Source organism: Quercus suber, unplaced genomic scaffold (assembly GCF_002906115.3).
Source record: "Quercus suber isolate HL8 unplaced genomic scaffold, Cork oak 2.0 scaffold_600, whole genome shotgun sequence".
Taxonomy (NCBI): Eukaryota; Viridiplantae; Streptophyta; class Magnoliopsida; order Fagales; family Fagaceae; genus Quercus; species Quercus suber.
This window is the reverse complement of record NW_027070044.1, coordinates 433,466-440,902: the sequence shown is the minus strand read 5'-3', so window position 1 is coordinate 440,902 and position 7,437 is coordinate 433,466. Positions and strand designations below refer to the sequence as shown.

General features: G+C 36.5%; 1 long non-coding RNA gene across 1 annotated transcript; it reads left to right on the top strand.

Moving 5' to 3' along the window:
- The first annotated feature begins 255 nt into the window (after positions 1-255).
- On the top strand, positions 256-5,956 carry LOC136063954 (uncharacterized). Its single transcript, XR_010625603.1, has 2 exons — positions 256-1,120; positions 4,603-5,956. It is a non-coding gene; the product is annotated as an uncharacterized LOC136063954 (long non-coding RNA).
- The last annotated feature ends 1,481 nt before the right edge of the window (positions 5,957-7,437 follow it).

The following is a 7,437-nucleotide window of genomic DNA, read 5'->3' as shown; positions in this document are numbered from 1 at the left end:
AATTAAAAAAAAATTCATTTTCTCAAAAAAAAAAATCTCATAACAAAAAAAAAATAATACCAAACTTAGTCTAAAAATCAAAGGATTTAAAATGCTTTATTTTTATTTTTTTAATATCAGTTTTTTAAATAATACCAATCTAATTTTTTTAATACCACTTTCTTAACTTTTGGATTTAAAAAAAAAAAAATAGTTGCAATATATATATATATATATATAATGTTGACCTTTGTGTGTGTTTATTTCCCAAAAAGATGTTGCCTCTGAATTTTTACGGTACTATAGAATAGAAGAGAACATATCAGACACTGTGAAAGCAGCTCAGTAACATTATTGAGAATGAACTCGCTCAATCTCAAACATCTTCAACCTCTCTCCTTTCCCTCAAGACCCATCTTCTCTCTTCTCTTCCAACCTTCCATTTCACTCTTCTCTTCTTCTTCTTCTTCTACTGAGCCATCAAATCCCTCTACCACCACCACCAATGCAAGTCTAACCCAAGAACAGTTCACAAAGATCAACCTCCTCCTCCCACGTCTCTGCCTCTCAAACCACCTCTCCACCGCAATCCACCTCACCACCACAGCTCTCCTCACAAACCCACCTCCCAAATCTCTCTCCTTTTCAATTCTCATTCACTCTCTCATTTCCCAACCAGACATGGCTCTCTCCATGTCCCTCCTCACTTTCCTCAAACACAACCCGAAAATATCACAAACCCATCTCAGTGACCTCACAACAATGCTCATTGCCTCTTACTTCAAGCACCACAAGGCTAGAGAGGCCTTCAAAGTGTTCAGCTGGATGGTGAGGCCAGGGTCTCCCTGTGTGTTGGATTTGAAGGTTTGTGGGATTCTTGTTAATGGGTTTTGCAGGGAAGGTATGGTTTTTGAGGCCTTGAAGGTTTTGAGGGAGATGGTGGGTGTGAATTTGGTGCCAGGAAGAGATTTGGGGAAGTGGGTTTATAGGGGTTTGTTGAGAGAGGCAAGGATTAGGGAAGCAATGGAGTTGAATGAGGCTTTGGGTTTGGTTTGGGATGTTAGTGGTGATGAGGCTATGAAGAAAGTTTTGGGATTGTTAGATCACATAATTGGCAATTGGACAGAGTAGAGCTGAGCAGGTAAACTATTGATTTTTGGGTTGTTAAATGCTGATATTGTTAGTTTTCTTCAAGTGAAAATTTAGGACAAACGGTCTTTTTCTCTGTGGGTTATAAATTTATAACGTATACCAATGTATTTAATTGATGTTGCAGTAATTCTTTTCTCCAATGATGAAAGCCAATTATTGATGGCTGAATGTTCCTTTTATTTTTGGATAGTTAAATGCTGATGGTTGAATGTTCTTTTGCATTTGTGTTTTGCCAATTGTAAGAGAGTGAAGAGAAAACAACTTGAACTTTGCTTAACAATTATCATGAGTACTAAATGGATAATTAGTTAGTTTTGTTATCTGGTCTTTGCTAGGAGCATGCTTGTCCTTCCTGCCATGACATTTTATTTCTTATGGTAGAAACCAGATTCCACTACTCACTCTACAAACCATGGATCAGAAGGCTTGTAAGCACTGTTTGAGACAAAGAAGATAAACACCTTTTCTTTATAACTATAGTAGAGAGATAAAAGAATGAACCTTCATTACACTCATTAAAGTTTGTTCAGTAAAGATATCATTCATTAAAGCTTGTTCAATAATGTGTTATTCACTTAAAATGGAGTCATTCACTTGAAGATTGAGATTATATACATTTAACTGTTTAAGAAATTCACACTTAACAAACTTAAAAAATCACATGGAGCTACCAATGACAAAAACATTACAACAAAGTCAACATTAGCAACAACTTAAACAGGAAGAACAACATCCTACCTCAATATGGAAACTTCTCTATATCTGTGTCCTGTATGATTGATTGGGAAACATGAATCCTGCATGATCCGGCATTATAAATCCTTGAGTAATCCACATTCGTATATAGAGCCTAACGATTAAAACAGTGTGATATAAGCAAAAGAGAATGTAATAGATTAAGCCAACGGTAAAAGGGAACTACAAAGAAATTCAAAATATTAGGTTGCATAGCACAAAAAGGGGCAAATGCAGTCTTAGTTATTGTCAGCAGGTTAGAACTTAAGTGCTCAGATGTACAGCCTATCACAATGCAACTTAAGTGTGGAAGGAATGCGTTAGTAAAATATTATCACATTTTCACACTGAACTTACAAATCATTATTATAAAGTCTTAGTTTCAATGTCCTCAAAACTTTTACATGTGAGAATAGTTGAAGGACAAGAATAAAATAATTCAAAGAAGTGGAAGCAAAAAAGAGAGAAGAACACAAGAGGGCCTTAAGGTTTGGTCTACGGCCTACGTCCATGGGATAAAGCTCTAAGGCTACATATTTACTGTATTCTCAATTGTAGATTAAAATGAACCCTAGTAGGTATATATGAGAGCTAGGGTTAGCCCTAAATGGGCTTACAATATGTTGGGTCTCTTGGGCTATTACATTAACATAAACCCAATATCTTTAACAAGAACGAAATCCTTGAATGAAATAAAACTTTTGATAATCATCCATTGTGCTGGCCAAAGTCTAAACACTTATAGATCCTATTGTAAAATAGACTAATATCAGACTGTTTTCAGTGGTAAACACAAGAATATCTGTTATATAGTAGTACAAACAAATAGAAGGGAGCACAGTTTGAAAGTAAGAGGCTTTGTTATTATTTTCAACTGTAGCATGGGTTGTAATTTGCCAGCCACTGCAAGTCTTCTCTTCAGCATGAAAATTTGGTTTGTCAACCATATAATGTAACGAATTTTATCATTGGATTTAATAATATTAGTAAATTTTTCATAGAAGTTCTAGGGCTTAGAAGGTCATACCTTGTCTTCCAGTGAAACTGTATGGCAGTTTGAATTTCAAAGACTCACCCTCGCAGACGCTCCAACAAGTCTGAGACACCGAGCTTGTACATTTGATATAATTCTCCTTTAATCCTATACTTGAAACGTACAGTAGTTATGGTCTTGACTTTCCAATAATCTTGGCCTCCATTCGGTTGTATACTAAGTGCAAATTCTCTGCACAACTCCAAAAAGTCCAGAGTTGTGAGGTTTTCTAGGTGCTGTATTCCAGAGGGTACTTCCTTCAGCTGCAGGCATGGCCCAATTTCTAGTTGCTCAAGAAGGGGCAATGCTCTTCTGTCTATCTTCACCATTTTTAATTTGACCAAATTTCTGAGTGTGAGCTTTTTGAGTTTTTGAAAGCCACCCTCCTTAAAATGCAGCTGTTCCCCATCATATCCTTGATTGAGGATAAGATTAATTAAATTAGGCAAAGCCTGGATGCATTTCAATGGATCTTCCATTAACCTTGAGAAATATAAACCTAATGTGACTAGATTCTGAAGCTCTGGAATCCAGTTGGGAAACTTCTCCAATTTTCCCCTTATGATTAACTGCTCTAAAAATTGAGGTGGAAATGAGAGGGATTGTAAATCTAGAATCTCATCTTCACTGATTGAGCTTACAACCAAAAGTTTAAGGTGGTGCATATTTTTTAGGGAGGCGCACAAAGCCCTCCCATTTTCTGCAGTCATATTTGAAATGCCCAACGTCCTCAACTGCCTCAACTTTCCCAGCTCTTTGATTAGACCAACTTCTTGATGATTTGCCTCTACAAGTGTTAGCGTCTGCAAATCCTGTAAACATCCAAGCCCATCATTTATTTTCACTCCTTGCAATGAATACAAACTACTTGCAATTTCAAGGTCATAATAATGGGCCAAAAGATGTCTCAGCTTATAAAGCCTAAATATCGCAATTGGTAGCTCACGCACTTGAGTTTCCAGAATATTTAATGTCTGTAGGTTTTGTAGCTTACCTAGTGACTTTGGAAGTATCTTCACTTTTGTATTCCTCAAACTTAAGTACTTCAAGTGAAATAATTTACCCACTTCTTCAGGAAGACAATCAATAGGAGCATCTTCAAAATCCAACACTCTTAAAAGCCTGAACTTTTTAAACAATTTAATCATGAAAGACTTGGTCAATTCATTTATGTTGAAAAAAAAGATTGAACGTACCTGAGAGTACGTAATTGTCTCTAAAACATTTTCTCGACCATCATGGATTGATAGGCACCGACTTTTTCCAATGAAACTTGAGTCATCTGCCTCTAAAATTTGACAGAAATTCAACTCTCCAGCCTTTGATAGAATGATTTCATGCAACAGGTCATGGATCCTGTACTTTTTACGTACCTCATAGTCATTAATTGACACTTGAACCAAGTTCCTGTGGATTAGCTCAATTAAGTTTTCTTCTGCCACCTCTTCCAATGTTATTCCCTTCTTTGCTTTTATAAAGCCGTCAGCTATCCATAGCCGAAATAATCTTGAATCAGTAATTGAATAGTCCTCCGGAAAGATGCCGAAGTAAAGGAAGCAAGATTTAAGGTAGTAAGGTAGATCATGATAACTGAGAGAGAGTATTTTTGTAATACTTGTAAGGTGGGGATTACTTTGTAGTTCAGAAGTGAGGCTATTATGTAACTTTTGCCATTCTAATGGAACCTTCTCCTTGGTTGACAGAAGACCACCAATGGCCACAAGTGCAAGTGGCAAGCCTTCACATTTTCTAACAATGTCAAGCGACAATCTCACCAGCTCTCTGGGACAACAGCCCTGAAACTCAGACTGGAATGCATTTCTGCAGAACAATTTCCAGGCCATTTCTTGGGACAGAGGTTCTAGCCTGTGGACCTGATCAGATGAAAACTCTTTACAAGAAGCACCAATGTGATCACTGCGTGTGGTAATGATTATCCTGCTTCCTCTGTCATTACAGGGTAAAGCATGTTTCACAACTTCCCAGAACTCTGTCTTCCAGACATCATCAAAAACAACGACATACTTCTTTTGCTGTAAATATTCCCTGAGCTGGCTAATTAGCATGATCTCATCCAGTATGTATATTTCCCCTGGAGCTCTTTCATTTTTTGCCTGGTAGATATGCTTTGTCATTGTCATGAGTATCTTCTTCATGTTGTATGACTGAGACACAGTGATCCAAACACGGCAGTCAAAGTGTCCCTTCACTGAATCATTCTCATATACTTTCTTGGCAAGAGCGGTCTTACCAATTCCGCCCATGCCTACCACTGAAATCACCGAGCGTCTAGAGGGCCCCCCTACCAACCAGCTTATGAGCTCATCCCTTGTAGATTCAATGCCCCCACAACTTCACCATCCTCAATGAAAAGGGGACCCACTCGAGGGTCATGCCATGTAGCATTTGTTGCACTGGTTTGTGATCCTTGCTCTGAGGAATTAAAGCCATATCTTTCACTTCGTTCCTTGATATCACGGACTAATATTTTACTATCTTGAATCTTGGTGGCTATCTCATGATGTGGTTTTAGATTTTTCAGTAAGCTACTGATTTTGTGGAGGAAAGCAACAAATCCTTTCTCATGACGATGCTGTGCAATATGAAGAATGTATTCATCTATAATGTCTTCAATATGATAGGCTGCCTCCCTCACTTGTTTCACCCAAGTTTTCACACCATTGTGGAGGTCTCCTTCTCTGTCCCTGCTTCAGCATCTTGGAGGAAACGCTTGATGCTCTCCAGTTCATCTCTAATACTCACAATTTCCTTGTGGACACCTCTTAGCAGATTTGCTTCTTGGACAAGCAACTGGAACAACTTGTCAATGATGAGGGTCACGGCAGTCTCTGTCATTATTTCCTCTCCTCTTCTCCTAACGAATGGTGTTACCTCAACTAAAGTATTTGTTTTAAGTATATGATCATATGCCTAATCACATATGATTATTATTCATTCTGGAAGAGCCACATTAGAAAGGGATGGATCTACCTCCCACAGTTATGCTTGTCATTTACTTTGTTGATTCAACGAAGTTCTTTTTCTTTTTCCTCCATATTTCTAGCTTGTTTTCAAAGATTTGAAAATTTTCTCTTTGCCCCATATTTCAACTTGTTTTGAAAATTTCTAGTTCAAAGTACAGTATTTTTCCTTGAAAGATCATTCCTTTGACCATTGTTTGATGACTCTGAGTCTTCCTCATAAAAAAGGAAGAACCTAGTAGACCGGTACCATTCTATCAAACAATCCCTCAAATTGATATGTGTTGTGAATTCTGAAAATCACATATACAAATTTGATGGCATTGTCTTACAAGAAAAGACAAAGTCTAGCTGGAAAATAATCACTTAAACAAGTGCACATATATTTCCTAACAATGAAATAACTGAACAATATTCAGACAACCTTCCAGCTCCTAAGGGGTTATAATTGTTTGTATATTTTGTTTTATTATTATTATTTTGGATGGTGGGTAAGTACTAAGAGCATCTCCAAGAGCATTGGCATCCACCTATATTAGCTAAAATTTGGAGAATATGGGTTGTGTTAGTGCTCCAGCAGCTTAGGCAAAGTCAGTTTTTTTTTGGGCTCATGAACAGTAGCCCATCAAGTCTGATGGGCTACTGTTCATTCTTCAAATTCTTATTTTGTATTATAATAATTAAGTGTTGAGTAAAAAAATGTTGGAAGATGTGTAGTTGTTAAAAAAAGAATAAATAATGAAAGAAAAAATAATATTTAAATGAAATAGAGAATGAGATAGAGAATCTGTTGGAATGTGTATTTAAAAAAGTGGGTAGATAAAGGTAAAAGTCACTATTCATTCTCCAAATAGTACAAAAATTTGCTGAATCTGCTAGAGATGCTCAAGTAGAAGTAGAACCAGTCAAAGTCAACCTCTGGGATGGGCGTGTGTGATACATTGCCAGGATCCTAGTCCAGTCTACTCAACTGACACTAGAATCCAACTCTTTTCTGACCCAGCTTGCACGCTGTTACTATTTGCAACCATTTGAGGTTTGATGGGAGGACTTACATCCGCCTCAGGTGGGGCAAAGTACCTTATGCTATGCACCCAGCTTATACAAGATTTTATCCTCAGGTGGAAAAGTACATGTACGGATATACCTAATTTGTTTCAATGAAAATATATATATATATATATATATATATATATATTTCTGATCTTTAGCATGTTGGAAAACACAAATCAACGGAAAAGAATTGTAAAATGGTAGAAAATGTTTTCCACTTTGGAACCTTGCTTAATAGATTACCAGAAATACATTCCCCCCAAAAAAAAATCTCCTTGAAATAATGAAACTTATTTGAAATTTCTGAGAACTTATGGTGATCGAAATTTTGGTTATAGATGCTTAAAGACAGCTAGGCTAATAATTTTTATTGCAGCATTTGGTAAGAAAAGAAAAAACGTCTATATATATAAAACGTATAAGACACAACTTTAATAATTATTATTATTATTATTATTATTGAAAATAATTAATGAAATATGTTATAAACTTCTAGCATTTTAA